Source organism: Hyperolius riggenbachi, chromosome 7 (assembly GCF_040937935.1).
Source record: "Hyperolius riggenbachi isolate aHypRig1 chromosome 7, aHypRig1.pri, whole genome shotgun sequence".
NCBI classification, from domain to species: domain Eukaryota; kingdom Metazoa; phylum Chordata; class Amphibia; order Anura; family Hyperoliidae; genus Hyperolius; species Hyperolius riggenbachi.
The window spans coordinates 114493456-114511913 of NC_090652.1; the positions used below are offsets into that span (position 1 = coordinate 114493456).

Genomic DNA, 18458 nt, shown 5'->3' on the forward strand with positions numbered 1-18458 from the left:
GTTGCTGTCAATATAGTTATCACTTATCTCCCCTGAGCTCCAGCGGCGGTGTCTGTGACTCGTCCTGGTCTCCCCTCCTTCAGCCGCGGCTGGCTGAAGGGCAGATGAGCGAGCCGGCGGCTTTGAATATTCTCAAGCGGTGTTCGGGAGACGTGCATGCGTGTGGGCGGAAGTGTTGTGCCCAGCGTGCACCTACCATGACGTCACATCATGGCAGAACCGCCCCGGCCTCTCCGCTCCCTTCCCTTATTGGCCGCGATCAGGAGAAGCTGCCGGCCAGCACCCAGCCAGCAGCAGAATTTGATGAGACATGGCCAAGCGGCCGTGATCTGAAGCAGAATTTGATGAGACGCAGCCGCGATCTACCCAGAAGGCGATCGCAATCTACCGGTAGATCTCGATCGACCTATTGGGCACCCCCGAGCTAAACTGACGCAATGCCAATGCAGAGACTGCTGCGTGTTACCACATGTTTTGTGGCTACCAAATGAATTAAGCAGAAATGCAAGTCAATGGTTGACGCAGCAAGTGTACATGATTGGAGCACGTGTGTGACGCAGCGCGCATGCGCGGACCAGCAGGAATCCCAGTGACATACTCCCTGCCCAGCAGGGAGTATGTCACTACCCAGGGGGCGGGCCTATACATATGACCCTGTTGCCGCACAGTGGTGCAGGGTCATGGCAAGCTTAGTTTCCACACCGCATTTCAATTAATAGGCGTGCAACTGGCCTTAAAGCCACAGGTACCCAACATTTAACTTCACAGACATGGCTGAAAAGAATATTGAGGGGTCCTTTGCTTTCTCCTCTGCCTGTAATACTGTGGGGCCTATTTATAAATAGGTAATACGATAGTGGAGAACTAATTGTTAGCTTTTTTTTTTTTTTTAATACAAGTGAATTTGGCTATAGGGATGCTTGGATGTCCCTATCCACGAATTCGGCAACCTTGGCCGTTGCCGGAAAAAAATTTGCCTTCGACGTGATTGGTTCCGGACTTCGATATGCGTCCACGCTTCGACGCTGATTTTTGGTCGTGAATGACGCAATCACGGCTGGATCCACGGCCGGGTCTGGATTTTCTTTTAACTTTAATAGCAAAGCCCCCATACATGGTACAATCCCCAAAATTGCATGGATTAATCAACTGCAGTGGTAACTGAAGTGTATCACTGTCTAATAAGCTGAACACAAGTGGGCAGCCAGTGAGCAGTAGTACAACATCACTCACGAAAGTAACTGAATCGACTGCAGTGGTAACTGAAGTGTATCACGGGCTAATAAGCTGAACACAAGTGAGCAGTACAGTCTGAACTGAACCTGCCTGCCTGCCTGCCTGCACTAAACACACTAATCACCAGTACACTCTGACTACACTGACTACAACTAACTTCAGTAATACATGTATAGTATAAGAGCACTGTTAGGAGTAAAAACGCTGGGTTTTGACACAAAAAAAAAACGCTCTTGCTGTAGCAACAATAGCCTGGAGGTGATCCTCTCAGTACCAGAGTCTAGCAAGGACGGAGCATAGCCTCCCCTCCTATGATTGGCTGCTAGGGCCTGGCTGGGGGCCTCTGATTGGCCCAGGGAAGAAACTTCTGCCTGCGTGCGCTAATCACGACCTAACTATGGCTTCTGCGCCATTTTCACGAGCGTGAATGTGTTCGAATGTACGCATTCACAGTCTGCCAAAGCGGATTTTTGTGATTGAAAATTTGTCCACGAAATCCAATACCGAATGTGGATAGCGTAAAAATGTTCGTGATCCACGGCAATCCGTGATCACGAATCCACATCCGGGCACCACTGTTTGGCTATTTATTACCACGTTATGGTATATACAGTGCTGCCCATAATTATTCATACCCCTGGCAAATTTTTGACTTTTATTCAACCAGCAAGTAATTTTTTGACGGGAAATGACATAGGTGTCTCCCAAAAGATAAGACAATGTACAAGAGGCATTACTGTGGGAAAAAAAAAATTGCAGCTTTTATTTACATTTGAGCAAAAAGTATCCAGTCCAAAATGATTCATACCCTTTTCAATAATCAATAGAAAAGCCTTTATTGGCTATTACAGCAATCAAACGCTTCCTATAACTGCAGACCAGCTTTTTGCATGTCTCCACAGGTATATTTGCCCATTCATCTTTACCAATGACCTTCTTTCAGGTTGGAGGGTCTTCTTGCCATCACCCTGATCTTTAGCTCCCTCTACAGATTCTCAATTGGATTCAAGTTAGGACTCTGACTGGGCCACTCCAAAGCATTAATGATGTTGTCTGCTAACCATTTCTTCACCACTTGTGCTGTGTGTTTTGGATTATTGTCATGCTGAAATGTCCACTGGTGGCCAAGGTCATGTTTCTCTGCAGACTGCCTGATGTTATCGTTACTACCTGATGTTGTCATTGAGAATCCTCATGTATTGCTCTTTTTTTCATGGTGCCGTGTACTGTGATTAGTTTCCCTGGTCCATTGGTTGAAAAAAAAAACCCCAAAGCATTAGGTTTCCACCACCATGTTTGACAGTTGGGATGGTGTTCTTTTGGTTGAAGGCTTCACCTTTTTTATGCCAAATGAAGGAAACATCATTGTGACCAAACAATTTAATTTGTGTTTCATATGACCATAACACAGAAGACCAGAAGTCTTCTTCTTTGTCCAGATGAGCATTTGCAAAGGCCAAGCGAGCTTTTGTGTGCCTTATCTGGAGAAGTGGCGTCCTCCTTGGTCTGCATCCGTGGAACCCAGCAGTGTGCAGTGTATGTTGGATTGTCTACATTGAGACATTGCCACCAGCAGAGCCCAGATTCACCAGGATGGCCTTGGTGGTGATCCTTGGATTCTTTTTCATTTCTCTCATTATTCTCCTGGCCAGCACAGGTGTTACTTTTGGCTTCTGACCACGTCCTCTGAGATTTTCCACAGTGCAGAACATTTTTTAATAATGCTTTGCACTGTAGCCACTGGAACTTGAAAAATATTTAGAAATGGCCTTGTAGCCCTTTCCTGACTTGTGAGCAGCCACAATGCGCAGCCGCAGATGCTCACTGAGCTCCTTTGTCTTATGCCGGGTACACACGTTGCGTTCCCGCACTCGATTCCCGTTGATGCGCCGCTCGATTCCCGTCGATTTGTTTATTTCCAACATGTCCGATTCGCGGATCGATAGATTGTTACGTCGATTTGCCATACTTTACATGGCATTCGACCTAAAAATCATTGAAATGCGCTCGGAAATAATAGAATTGTCGGGAATCGAGTGGCACATTCGATGCGGGAACGCAACGTGTGTACCCAGCATTAGCCATGACAGTCCACAAACCAACTGCAGAGAGCTGCTGTTTTCCACCTGTAGAGTTGATTAAAACAGCTGTTCCCAATTAATTCGGGTAATTAGGATGATTTAAAACAGCTTGGACTATTTAGAATGGTATAGAACTTTGAATTTTCCCACAGACTGTGGCAGATTGTGATGGGTATGAATAATTTTGGACTGAACACTTTTTGCTCAAATGTAAATAAAGGCTGAGAATTTTTTTCACAGTAATGCCTCTTTTACATAGTCTTATTACCTTTTGGGAGACCCCTATGTCATTTCCCGTCAAAAAATTACTTGCTGGTTGAATAAAAGTAACAGTGAAAATAATGTAGTAAAAAAAGTGCTTCATTTTTTACCATAATTATGTATAAATGATTTAGTCAGTGTTTGCTCATTGTAAAATCTTTCCTCTCCCCGATTTACATTTTACATTTCTGACATTTATTACATGGTGACATTTTTACTGTGGGCAGGTTATGTAGCTGCTCCTAGCTGTTTTGGCTGTTAGAGACAGCTGTAAACGGCTAATTCCTGTCTGTGAACATTGTTACATTGTGGAAGTTTGCCCAGAGTACCGCGGTCCCAGAGCTTCTTGTGGGAGGGGTTTCAGCACAAAATCAGTCATACAGCTCCCCCTGATGGTCTGTTTGTGAAAAGCATTATATTTCTCATGTAAAAGGGGGTATCAGCTACTGATTGGGATAAAGTTCAATTCTAGGTTGGAGTTTCTCTTTAAGTCAAAATTTGCCAGGGGTATGAATAATAATGGACAGCACTGTACATCATGTCTGTACTCCATTCTTCCAAGTCTGTATTAACAACAAACTGTTTTTGTTTTTCTAAATGTGTCAAGTTCTGGATTTGAAAAGTGAAGATGAATCTCTGGCAATCTTTTTGTTTTGCAGAACAATAAATATGGCCTAGTGTGAGTCAGCGACTCAGAACAAGTATATAGAACAGCAGGAGTATGACTCGTCTACTAATAAAGCCACAAGACCAGCACTGCATTCTCAAAAGAAGATAAAGATGGCAGTTTCCTTATTCCTGTAAGTTCGTGTTTCCTTTAAGGACAACGTTTGGCGTCTACACGTGTTGCTAAGCTCTGGATGAGAGATAGGCTGATTAAGTGGTAGGGTTAATGTTAGGAATACACATTAGGTTGAGATTAATTTCTTTGTTCTGGGGTTAGGTTGAGGCTGAGTGTTAGATTTGAAGGTGTTAGTTCTTTGTTTGGGTCAGGTAGGGAACACACTTGCAGAGCCATTTTCCCTTGGGATTCCCAGGTCTTCGTCGGCTTTTGTGATTGCGTTCTCCATGAACATTTTGCCGCAATCGTTCTGCTATAATTGTGAATGCATGCGTCATGTTGGAAAAAGTGGACAGCTGTGCGATTTAAAAACTCCCGAAATTCGCAAACACGAAATCAAACGGCCGGTCACAGCAAGCATTTCCTGAGTGAGGCTATTGAATTCAATAGCCTGTGAAATCGTGCAAGTTTTGCCATCTGCAGCAAAACGCACACAATAGCAGCTACTGTGTTCCCTGCCTCAAAGAAAACGGAGGTGAGAGGAATGTGGAGGCTGTTATTGCGATTTATTTTTCAAATGTATGGATTACGTGGCTGTTGTGCTGATCCACTGCCTTTAGTCATTTCTGAATCATTGAACCAGACCTATTCTGTAGCGCAGGTAGCCCAACCTCACTGGCTACATCCCGATACATCCCTGTGTCAAAGACTCAGCTGACGCCAAAAGTGATGGGATGAGGGTCCATACACCATGAGCAGACACATCATTGGACAACTTATTTAGTCCATCTCAAGCAGTAGTAAAACACCATCGTAAATTAGAGCAGATCTGCACACCAACAAGTTCAGCACAATTTTCCCTTTTACACAGCTGTCCTGGCTCATATAGTCCTTACACAGAAGTTTCCGGAGAAGCTTAGACCTCATTGGTCTTATCAGAAGCTATCACGGAAGCCTAGTGCACATCATGGGGAACGTGGCCGGTGAGGGATCCTTACTTGATCCCTCGGGCAGCAGTACGGTTTCGACATTATACAGACTCTTCACTAACCTCTAGGCTAGCAGCTTATTCTGTTGCTATGCTGGGGGGAGGGGGAAACATTGAGGTAAGGAGAACAATGCTTTCGCCCAGCGTTTAGCTGACGGAATCAGCCCCGTAGATCATTGGCGAGTCACCGAGGGGAGCTGTACACATGTTATATTCTCAGCAGAGGTGGTCATCTGCGGCCGCCTTGTCCAAGTTTCATCTACTGTGTGATCTATTAGAAGCTACATTCATGCCCACCTCTTTAGCTAAATTCTAATCCTAGAGGCTTAAGGATAGAAAAAATATATAAAACTATAATTCTACATAATATACTTTACTATAGTGTTACTGGGTAACCCTCAGTAATATATAATGGAAGCTCTATAGAAGACTGTTAGCATCCAAAGAATGCTCTGGCTAAAGAGTGGTAAGGGCAGGGATGAAACAACCAATTAGAGGTTACACACTGCACACCCGCCCGGTTGATCTATACATCCAGGTTGCACGAGAGGATCATTAGCGCATAATCTCGGCTTCAGTAAAATGTATCTTATGCGGTGATGTTATGTGGACTTGCCGGGAGTGTATACCAGCTGGTTACATCTGACATGTTAACGGAGGATTGTGTCATCCACCCCACATTCAAGCTACAATACACCTGCAATGGTGAAGTGAATTATTGTCAGTTTGGGGTGAAATGTTGCTATTAGTTACAGGTCCTGCAGGTGTCAAAGCAAGGAGACCGTTATTAGAGGAGGTAGCCAGCCAGCGTAGGCAAAGAGCGTGGTGACCTGGTGGTGGAGGGCATAATTGACCCACATAGGCACAGGCTATTTGCATAAGCTAAATGATGGGTGAATGCTCTATGCATGGTTTGTTTGGTCAGGCCCCCATTTAGTCATAGTGAGTGATACTGGCCAGGACTGAGGTTTTAATGTGTACGTTAGTATTAATATGACATGTTGATGCATTTCATATGTGCTATGCTACGGCACATATTCAATCTTTCTGTATGCGCATGAGACTGCAGTATTGATGTTTTTGATATCAAGACACTGTTTAAAATGCAACAGGCTTCTCTTTCATATAGTTTTACTATATGGCTCTCAAATCTTTAATTGTGTATATGTTTACCTCTCAAGGTTCAGCACATAAGGGTAGCTGCCTAAATGGTAGGTAGGTCTTCACTGATTTCAATGTTGTTTAGGCTTGCGGTCATCCTTGTGTTGAATTGGAGATGCACATTTTTACGGCAGGCATACAAATTTAAAACAAATGTATACAGTTTGGGACTGTGAGAGCCAAGTACACCTTACTGTCAATACAGAGAGGTAACTGTCCTGGCTGAGGATTTGCACTGACTAGTAACTCATTCATCACTTTGGTTGACATGCTGATATACTGCACTTCTGGTACAAGGAAAGGGGAGAGAAAGAAGGAAAGCAACACAGCATATGTATTTGTGTGCTTGGCACTGTACGTACACATGTCTATCTTATCATGTCATATGCCACTTAAAGAGAAACCGTGACCAAGAATTGATCTTCATCCCAATCAGTAATTTCCTGTCTGTGGACCTCATTGCATTGTGGGAGATAGCTGTTTAGGGCTCTTTCACATCAGACAACGCGAACAGGAGCCGTTCTCCTGCACGCGTTGTCTGCCTGCGGCGTGTCGTCGGGTATCTGCGGTGCGACGCAATCAGCTGCGGTAGCTGGTAATTAAACCCGACGGAAAACGCCGGCTCGCGGGTGCGTTGGAGGAAAAACTGCGCCCGGGTGCGTCGGAACCGCAACGCATCGAAACGCAGCGTCGAGTGTGAAAGGTAAAATGAAAGTCTATGGACTTTCATCTTACCTTGGTTAACGCAAACGGCTTCCGTTTGCGTTAACGCAGAAAGTCTGCCCTAATGTGAAAGAGCCCTTACAGCTGTTTCCAACTGCCAAAAAAGCAAGCATCTCCTTCAACTGACATCACCTACCAGCAGTAAAAATGTCACCATGTGATAAATGTCAGAATGTGAATCAGGAATAGGAAAGATTTTACAATGGGCAAACACTGACTAAATAGTTCATACAAAATTAATGTAAAAATGAAGCACTTTTTTATTACATTATTTTCACTGGAGTTCCTTTTAATCCATCTCTGCACCTAGCAACCAGAGACTGACTGCTACTCAGATGCTTGGCATGCAACCAAGGATGGTCATCCAAAAAGAAAGTTGTGAATCCTTGGTAGTTGGGCGACCATCAACAGCACAATTCAGAATTGCTGCATGTAACCCCTGATTGGTGGTTACCAGAGTGGCTGTGTCAGTGCCACATCATTGCAGCCTCGAGACCTCTCCTGCTGTACGTGAATGCTGCACACACAGTGTTAGTGGATATCTGGATGAATTTACTAGCTGTGAGCCATTCGTGTGAACTAGACCTTGGGTAATTGTTTTCACTTACATGGAAGTAAAATTACCCCATTTATTTGCGTAGGTTCCTTGGTCACAGAGTGGCATTGAGAAACATTTGACAGGTTCTGCAGCAAGTCTTCTCACTGAAGACATTATCACACAGTCTGACATTATCACACAATCTGATTTGTGCTACCAGAGATTTGGCTGTGTAGGACAAACAGGAAGATGTGACCAACAAGACCTCATATCAAATAAAGGGAAACTCTGCCCCGCAAGCCTCCAACAGCACCTTTCTCTAAAACACTGGTGTTTATTGTACGTTTGTAAATATGTGGGAGTATTTTAATTTATAGTGATGGCCCAAACGGTTCACAGCGAACTTCAGCTGCTCGTCGTTTGTATTTAATGCAAGTTTTTTTGTCAAAAGTTTGGGTTCGCGTTTAACATTAAAGTTAATGGCCGCTGACTTTAGCAGTTAATAGCAAATCTCCTGTATGTGCTAGAAACCCTGTTATGCCCTGATGTCGGGGTGCTATTGGTGCCCCAGGGTGCCGGCGTGGGTGGGCGCTACAGGTGCATTGGGCAGGGAGGAAGTCTGGAGCCCCGCAGGGATGGCGCTCTAGCTATATTAAGTATAGCTAGAGCCCTAGGCAACTTTAGATTTCCCTCCCAGGCTCCCATTGGTCTATTACAGACCAAAGGGAACCCTCCAGATTCCCATTGGTCTATTAATAGACCAGTGGGGAACCTTGGAGGGAAATTTGAAGATGGTTAGGGATCTCAGCTATATTTAGTATAGCTGAGAGTGGCACGGGAGAGCGGCATGTGTGGGTGCATGGAATTCTTCAGTCAAGGTATCTCAGGATATTGGCGTGGGACATTTCCGAGGATATTGACGTAGTAATTTTTTTTCAAAGGTAGATAATTATTAAGAACATAAGGGGGTTCTCTTCTGGGGGGTTGAAATTAAAAACGTACACTTACCTGGGGCTTCTATCGGCCCCCTGCAGCTGTCATGTTCCACGTTGTCCTCCTACTATCCTCCGTTCCCCGCCGTCGGCACTGGTCAGTTATTCACCTTACAAGACAAATAGAGCGCAGTCCCGCTCGCGTCATCGGGAGCTTACTGCACAGTACAAAGTTTTTTTTTTGTTCTGCGCCTGCGCAGTAAGCTTCCAATGACATGCACGGCAATGGCCGCGCAGTCTTACTAGTTTCGTAATTACATCGGGACCGGCGGCGGGGAACGGAGGATTGTTGGAGGACAGTGTGGGACATTACAGCTGCAGGGGGCTGATAGAAGCCCCAGGTAAATGTCCGTTTTTATTTACACCCTTTGTGGAAATGGGTAGTGGAAATGGGTAAGGAAAATGGGAGGGGGGGGGGAAATCCCATACTCTGAACATATATATAAATTTATATACACGTTGATACTGTACATTATCTGTCATTTTACTGCATTTAAATATAGATTTTTTTTTTTTCTTCTAACTTTTAAAATCGATTTTCTCCACAACTACAATGTCTTTTTGAAAAAAATTTCCTCTGGTTTCCACTGTCCTCCTTAACACACCCTGCAAATTTGGTGTTTCTAGCACATATGGGGGCTTTGCTATTAACCACTAAAGTCGGCAGCCATTAAACTCCAAAAATAACCATTAAAAAAGCGTTTGTGTAAAATACTTAATTTTGGTGACTATTTCGCACTTGATCCTCCTCCTGCCATGCCACTGTCCAAGCTTTTTGTACACTTTTTACACATTTTCTAACCTTTTGGGGACCGCTGCTAGTAAATCCTACACCGCACTTGTGGCTGTCTATACCTGATCCAGCGTAAGATTTATGCCACCTGTCAATTTCGCTCGTGACGCGATCCTGCGCACCCGAGAGGGGAGATTAAGTGGTCATATAAAAGCTGACATCTCCCATCAGTGATCAGGAGCCATCGCGATTGGCTCCTGATCACGTGATCACTATGATCGCTGGCGGATCGTAGTGATCACTATTAGAGCAGCAGCGGTAGGGGAAGAAGAGGATCCACTCACCTTCCTGACGTTCCCCCAGCTCCTCCCCACTCTGGCTGGCATCTCTGCTCGCTCTGACGTAAGTGCCAGGTCCTGGCTTGATGACATCATCAAGCCGCGACCCGTAACTTAACGGCAGTGCAAGCGAGGATGCCGGCCAGAGCGGAGGGGGCTAGAGCTGCTCATCGCTGGAGCCTGGGAGGTGAGGCTGCTGGCAATACGGGGGACACCTGGCCACACTGGGGCCACCATGCCCAGCTAACCCTACTAAGGGTCTGGCTGCCTGACCACCCCCAAATGCGCCGCCCCTCTGGCTGCCTGACCACCCCCAAATGCGCCCCCCTGCATGTAGGCAGCCGGTCCCCAAAGGGTTAAAGAAAGTATGGCTGCAGAGGTGCCCTGAAAGTTTTGAAGTTCGTCAGCCTATTAAAGTCTATGGAGCTCACTGCAAACGGTTTGCTAATGTTTGCCGTAAATTCGCAAACTCATTCATAATCGGCCCTCACAAATCATTTGCTTGTATGACCAATGGTGACTATTCTAGTGTCCCAAAGTAAGACATCCAGTGCATAGTAACATAGTTTGTTAGTAAAAAGAAGTCCGCCCATCAAGTTGAACCAGAAAGAAAACAAAAAGACAAAAACTAGAAAGAGAAAAAAAAACATTGGACAGAAAGCTGCTATATACCTTCTCAGGACAAGGGACAGCCCCACCAAAAACCATGACCAGCTGCCAAGTCCTCAAAACCAGCATAATCAAGCAGTCCTTTTCTAATGCTGGGCATACACGGCGTCGAGGGAGGCTTATCCGTCGAGCCTGATGGCTCGATTGATAATATCCGATGTGTCCGATCACCGTGGGGACCGATTCCGCGCTCGATACCCGCGGGCGGACAATAGCTGCGAATCGAGCAGAAGATAAGAAGCGCCGGCAGGGACAAGCGGGAATAGATCCAGGCACACGAAGTGGGGACGCGGCGGGAGTCGATCCGGCGGCTGATCGAGCCGCCGGATCGACTCGTGTATGCCCAGCATGAGCCTTGTTTAAACCCTGCTCTTCAACTGATGCCCAGTGATAGATTATTAGAATTCTACCACAGGATCATCGAAACCCACTCCCATTACTTGACCTGCTTTACTTCTCCAGACTGAGATTCAAAGCTATCAGGATAGTGAAAGACTCCTCTTTAGATTAAAAAGCCTCCCTATGAACATAAATTCTGTTGCTCACCCATGGATAAACTGATACTAATTACCAGATGGAGGGAATCAACCTGTCACATTCCATGAATGATGTACCCAATTCTCCAAAACGGCAGTCAGGATTTGTACCTACAGCCTAAGATTTATTTATTTACATGTCTGGGATTTATTACATGACTAGGATTGTAGGATAGGGCTATGCTAGGGGTACAGATAACAAGGTTAGGCCACCGGCTGGACCTTGAAAGAGGGAAGGGTAACTAACGGATGCTGGTGGGTCTGGCCACTATGTTTGTTTCGCCTGCATTCACCCCTGTCTTTGATGCCGTCATAAGATGCATCCATAAGGCAATATCCTTATTGTCCCAACCTAAGGAAAGACTCACTGACACGGGTTGCAGGAATTGTTTGGTGTCTGGTGTTCAGAATTATTATGTACTGCACAACTCTGTTCCTTTCACCGCAACAGAGACAGCGGACAATGGACATGTATGAACACATCTATACTTAACGTAGGAGGTAATTAGAGAGGATGAGAGGAGAATATCATTAGCATTGGTGCTATCTGGGAGTTAGCGCATATAAGCAAGATCGAGCCAAAGATTGAGTGTATTTTGTAGGTGTGATGTTATTACTGAAGAATAGCAGTTAGTTGCCTGTATTTTGTAGGTGTAATATTATTATTGAAGAGTAGCAGTTACCGTATATACTCGAGTACAAGCCGACCTGACTATAAGCCGACATCCAACCTTTACCCTAAAAAAAACCTGGAAAAAATGGTTAAACCGATTATAAGCCAGGGTGGCAAAAGCCACAACCACAACACCACTCACAGCCATGGCCAGCCACAACCATCTATTAGAAAAGCAACATAAATTCAGCAGATTGAAATAATAAACCAGAACATAGGCATACAGTGGAGATGGACATGCAAAGAACTACTGTTGTAAAGTTTAAGCTGGCATAAAGATAAAGCAAGAAATGCAGAGCCACATAGTCATGTATCTAAAACTTGATATAGGAATGCAAGGATTCTCACCACTCAGTAGACACTGTCCCTGTATGCCTTCCAAGGCTACAACTCGAGATGAGGTTAGCTGGGACCTGTCAAATGTACAATGTGTGGTTTCCCTCAGATGATGCACCACTGTGCATATAGTGGGGGCACTGTGAGGGTTACTTGAGTAGTGACTCGAGTATAAGCCGAGACCCTCACTTTTGGGCCACTTCTTTTGGCCCAAAAATTGGGCTTATGCTCGAGTATGTACAGTTGTCTGTATTTTTTAGGTGTGATATTATCACTGAAGCGTAGCAGTTAGTTGTCTGTATTTTGTAGGTGTGATGTTATTACTGAAGCGTAGCAGTTAGTTGTCTGTATTTTGTAGGTGTAATATTATTACGGAAGGGTAGCATTTAAAGAGACACTGAAGCGAGAATAAATTTCGCTTCAGTGCTTATATATAGCAGGGGCATGTGTGCCCTTGCTAAAACGCTGCTATCCCGCGGCTTAACGGGGGTCCCTTCACCCCCAAACCCCCCCCCCCCCTGCAAAATCAACTACCAATTTGGTCCTAGATTTTGCTGCTGCTGGAGGCAGGGCTAACGGCTGCAGCCCTGCCTCCCAGCACGTCTATCAGCGGCGCATCGCCGCCTCTCCCCCGCCCCTCTCAGCGAAGAAAGACTGAGAGGGGCGGAGGAGAGGCGGAGATACGTGTTGACAGACGCGCGTGAGGCAGGGCTGCGGCGGCTAGCCCTGCCTCTATGCGGAAGAGGGGATGCGCTGCACGGAGGGGGATTTGGGGGTGAAGGGACCACCGTTTAGCCGCGGGATAGCGGCGTTTTAGCAGGGGCACACATGCCCCTGCTATATATAAGAGCTGAAGCGAGATTTATTCTCGCTTCAGACTCTCTTTAAGGGCAGTTGTTTGTATTTTGTAGGTGTGATATTATTACTGAAGCGTAGCAGTTGTCTGAATTTTGTAGGTGTGATATTATTATTGAAGAGTAGCAGTCAGTTGTCTGTATTTTGTAGGTGTGATATTATTGAAACGTAGTAGCTAGTTGTTTGCATTTTATAAGTGTGATATTACTGAACCATAGAAATTACTCATTCATTTGCATTTCTAGGTACTGTGTGTTATTACTGAACACTAGCAGTTAGTAATTCATGTGACATCATTGCTATAAAATGTTCTGTTTTCAGTTCCATAATCACTTGCAAGTAAAAGCACAGCAGTAGTGTAAATAGCGTACTGTGACTCTCTTTCTTGTCCCCGTCTGAATCCGTGAACAGCACAGACATCTATGATGGAAGCAGAGATATTCTGTACTCACTCAAAAATAGATTTAAACAGACTGAAAGTAAACCTGAAGTTAGAAATGCTCATTCAGATTCTGCTGAATTGATATTTCTGCATTTCCGATCGTTTTTCGGAAATCAGAATTCCTTGGAAAGCCGATTTATCACAACTCGGTAATTTTAGCCCAATCACAGAACTCAGAAGTACTGGACCAATCCGAGAATGTAATGTTTTTCTGGAAAATTTTAATTTCAGACTAATCACAAGACTGATTTCCGTTTTTCGGATTTCTGTTTTTTGGGTTTTTTTCTTCAATTTTTGCATTCTCTGATGCAAAAAATTATCAATAAAATACTCCTCAATTGTAAATCAGAAAAATGGAAAATCGGAAATCCAAAAAATGGAAAAACAGACATTTGGAAATCGGAAAATCGAAAAATTGGAAATAAAAAAAATGAAAAATCGGAATTTCCAACCATCCCTACTTGAGGTTACCCTGTCTCAAACGGGGAACATTAGACAATTACTGACTATGCTACGGATTAGATTGTGAGCTCCTGTGGGGACTGTAAAGGTGGCCACGTTAACCTAAAGCAGGCCATACACTCGCCTATTTCTACCATCAATACACAGCCAATTCGATCTCTCTGATCGAATCGGTGAGAAATTGGTGCAGCATTTGGCCTAATCAGTCGACCGATCAAGTGATTTCAAGCCGACTGACAAAGGTATTCTCGCCTATTAACCGCACGGCCCAATCTCTGCTCCCGTCTCCCGGGTTGCCTAGGTGACATAATGCAGGGGAGAGACACTAAAGGTTCACTATTATCTGGCACATATCGGTTGGTTTAAATCAATCGAACCTGCAAAATTTGAATCAATTTATAATCGATTTGATAAAAGAATCAAATGTATTGGTTGATTGAACACCAAAATCGATGACTTTTTGACTACCTTTTGACTACCTTTAGCGATATGACCATACACAGTATTTTATTGCACTGCAGAAGATGTCAGTGCTGTATAAAACACAATGATAAAATATGCACATTTGCATATGTGGGGGCAGGACAGGCATCCTAAGGGCCACCGACTGATCTGCTCACTACATTTTTGGCTACATGGTACAAGTTCCAGCTGTGCCGCCATATTTCCATAATTGGTTTCAGCCCCCTTCCTTACACCACCTTGACATAAACTCCTAACTCTTCTAACTGGTGCCCAACCCTAACCAATACAGCAGAATCTTGTTGTAGTAAACTCTAATATACCGTAGTAAACCTCTGAATATAGTAAACTTTGTCCTCAGATTCCAGCAAATGCGTCTGTATACATATACAATGTAAGACCAATTCTGATATACTAAACTTCTGATATAGTAAGATACTTTTCCTGGTCCCTTGCAGTTTACTATAAAGGGATTCTACAGTATTTTTGGCACCTGCATGCCATTGGTTTTTCCACTGTCTCTAATTCACGTCCTCTCCACTGTAATCTATTAAGGCACCCAATTGTATAAATGAAACAGTTTCACATCAGTCCTGGACTTCCAGCCCACACCCTATATCATAGCAAGTTGTGACAAGAAGCAGGTGGATATGATACAGCCTTCCAATAAGCTTGAACACCATGCAACCAAACTTAGCAGTGCCTGATAATGATTTCAGCAAGGCTTGGTGTACAGAGCCGCCAGAGTAGAATAAAAACGTTTAAAAACCATCTAAAAGACGGGGATGTTCAGGTGGACTTACCTCCCTCAAAAATATAAAACTCAATTGAGTTACAATATATCAATACAAACATTTTTATTGAACTCCACTTAGTGCAATGCGTTTCGCAGGTGTGGTCCTGCTTCATCAGGCAAACAGGAGTATAACTCAATAGGTCTAAATGCAGAAGTGAGGCACTCACTTGATTCCACCCTTGGTGGAGGGGTGCTACCCCGTTTCCTATCTACAGAGAGCGACATCTTAAAAACCTGAGTGGGGTCAGGTTCTAATACTCCCCACCTGCACTTGAAGTGGTTGCCTATGGGTAACCCACGTTTGTGAGTATATCTAAATATTTTGCTTTTAACCACAACCAACTTAACAATACTACACCATATTGGGCTCTCGATTTCTCTTTGTTCTTCCAAGCATGTGCCTGATAATGAACTTATTGGTGGGCGGCTATGTCACAGAGTGCGATAAGAACCAAGTTATTTATAGGGGTATAGCAATTCCAATCTAGCTTTGAGATTAGAGTTTAAAGGTTGTTTATGGGGCTAAAGGGTTGAAGGGTTAGGGCAAGGAATTAAAGGTGGCCATACACTGGTCGATTGACCAACAGATAGATCCCTCTCTGATCGAATCTGATCAGAGAGGGATCGTATGGCTGCCTTTACTGCAAACAGATTATGAATCAATTTCAGCACGAAACCGATTCACCATCTGTGAAGCTGCCGTTGCTGCCACCGTCCCCCGGACTCCCGCATGCATTACCTGATCCGGCCGGCACGAGTCCCCCGGTCTCCGCTGTCTTCTTCTCCGCTCTGGGCTCCAGCTTCACTGTACTTCCTGTCCGTGGAAGTTTAAACAGTAAAGGGTGCTCTACTGTTTAAACTTCCTGCCGGGACAGGAAGAAGTGAAGCCTGCCGGACTCGGAGCCTAGCGCGGAGAAGAAGCAACGGTGACAGCGGGGACTCTCGCCGGCCGGATCAGGTAATGTATTGCCACTAGCGTCGGTCATCGGGCATTCGAACGCCGCTATCGACGCACTCCCGAACCGCCGGCGATCAAGCGAAATCTTCCGCACGGACAGGAACAACAGGAATCGACGGTAACGATCGATTTCGGATGGAAATCGATCGTTAGGTCAGCGTTTGCGCAACGATTTCACAGCCGATTCGATCACAGTGATCGAATCAGCTGTATATCGGTGGGAAAATCGGTAAGTATATGGGCCCCTTAAAGCGGTATCGTCACCATAAAAATCAAATTTCAACAGTCACTGGTCTGAGCGTATTAAGTGATAAAGATGCTAATCCTGCATTCAAAACTTTCAAAACTTTTTCTGCTGTTATGATTTGGATCTATCATATACCTTAGGAGCCCTGGCTCTTTAGTAGTCAGTGCCAAAGAATTGCATGCTGGGGGTTCTTTTTATCTGTAATATATTCCTACTCTTCCCTTTATTTCCCTGCCTGCTGCTTATCTTAAACCTAATCCCCTACTCACTTGTGTTTACAAGCAAGGCTGAGGTGACTCAGCGATTGGAGGAGACAAGAAAAAAAAGTAAAGGGCAGAAATGACATCACGAGTTAGCCTTTACTGTGGGCAAAAAACATGGCTCCCACCAGGAACAGAATTCTCATCATTTACTATATAACATTCACTGAAATCCAAACGTGGACAGTACAATACATGTGTTATGCAAGTAGATCAAGTATTTATCTACTTATATATGTGTTTTTTTCCCTGGAATAGTAAGGCTGATCCTACTGCTTTAAGAAGGGATTAACATTTGTGGGACATTAAGTGTTAGAAGTCATGAAGAAGTAAATGTTACGAGCCTACGAGGGAAGGTTAGGTATTAGGTAAAGGTTAACATTTGGGGAAGAAATTAGGGTTAGGCGTTAAGAAGGGGATTCAGCTTTAGAGGGGTTAGTTAGGCTTAAAGGATACCTTAGTGCTAATTGAAATCTAAAAATGATGCCCTGTGCGTGTGTGAGGGGGGGGGGGGGGGTGCGCATAGGCTTACCCCACCTCCCAATGCCCATCGTCTTCTATGAATCGCATGCTGTGCCTCCCGTTCTGTTTATTTTGTCAGCGCAGCCGGTGCCCTTTGGCCCGGTCATGCTGCTCATATGCAGTATATGCTACTGGGCTGCCTGTGGCCGCGCTCACGGGTTTGTCGTTGCGTTGGCGTGCACGTGTACAGTATACTGGTTCCCAGTGAGCGTGGTCACAGGCAGCCCAATAGGACATACTGCGCATACTGCGGGGAGAAAGACGAAAATGGGCGTGGCCATGGACCAGGATGTGGATGTGGTGTGGTCATGGGTGGAACCACATTTCCATGAATTTAGCAATGGTGGGGCATTAGATTAGGACTATGGTAGGGATTATATTGTGAGTGCCTCAGACACAGGTGCCCCCCAGTTTAGGTAGTGAAAGGGACCCCTCCCAGTTTAGGTAAAGACAGGGACATCCCATGTTAAGTGACAGGGACTTGTAACCCGATTTATCTGTTAGCACTGGGCTCCGGCTCTAGCACGCCGAGGGCGGGTGTCTCTGCTGCTCACAGGGGTGCATAAGCGCGTGCGCGCGCTCACCATCAGGATCTTTATGCCAGGAGGAGGCGCGTCAGCTGACCGGCTGGTCGGCTGACCTCATAGGGCACGCTCGCCGCTTCTGATTGGTTGATGTGCGGTGGGCGTGCCTCAGGGGTGTCCTCCGCTTCTTAAGCACGGCGGATTCAGTGGCAACTTGTCTGCTGTTGTGAATACTTCGTGTTAGCGCTCAGACCGTAGATAGATCCGGTGTGCTTTGATCTGGGAGGAAACCGGGGATTTCACACAGTGATAGGATTGTTTGATAGCCATAATTATAATTGAATATTGTATTATCTGTTATGACTCTTGCTCGTTCTGACTATTCTTACTCTCAGTGATTTTGTACTTCTACCCATCTGACCTTGTTGCCGACTCAGCCTGTTCTAACCTTCTTGTCTTTGCTTTCTGACTTTGTACCGTATCTGCCAGCCTGTTGCCAAACTCTGCTAGTTTGACCACTCTACTCTCACCAGAGGGCCCTAGTCTCTGGTGAGGGGTCTGGTACTGTGAGTGCCCACCAGCTCCTCTGGTGTGGCATAGTCATACCAATCAGTACTATTGTTGCACCAAGCACTACACCTATCTAACACTCATTGCATTGGTTGCCGCATCAGCTCTTGTATATCTGTATTATAGGTGATTCTGTAGATCACCATATAATCAGGTATATATCTGCATTATAGGTGATACTGCAGATCACCTAATAATCAGAACTCTGTTATTGCTAACACCAATCGTTACAAACACACACTGTAACTTGTAGTTGGCTCAGGCCCATACTTATCTGGCTGCTGGGGTCCTTTCTGTCCAGACTAGCTCGGATG

The 18458-nt window shown here is 45.0% G+C and overlaps 1 protein-coding gene across 6 annotated transcripts in view; it reads left to right on the forward strand.

Annotated features, from left to right (window-relative positions):
• LOC137524547 (uncharacterized) overlaps nucleotides 1–18458 on the forward strand; it is a 155672-nt gene that overhangs the window by 70407 nt on the left and 66807 nt on the right. For 2 of the 6 annotated variants that reach the window (XM_068244538.1, XM_068244537.1), the window contains exon 2: nucleotides 4238–4378. The exons of 3 other annotated variants lie outside the window; for them this stretch is intronic. The gene's annotated coding sequence lies outside the window, so the exon portion shown is untranslated. Of the gene's footprint in view, nucleotides 1–4237; nucleotides 4379–6229; nucleotides 6290–18458 lie in introns of those variants that run through there. One more of the 6 variants, XM_068244541.1, reaches the window with a different exon arrangement.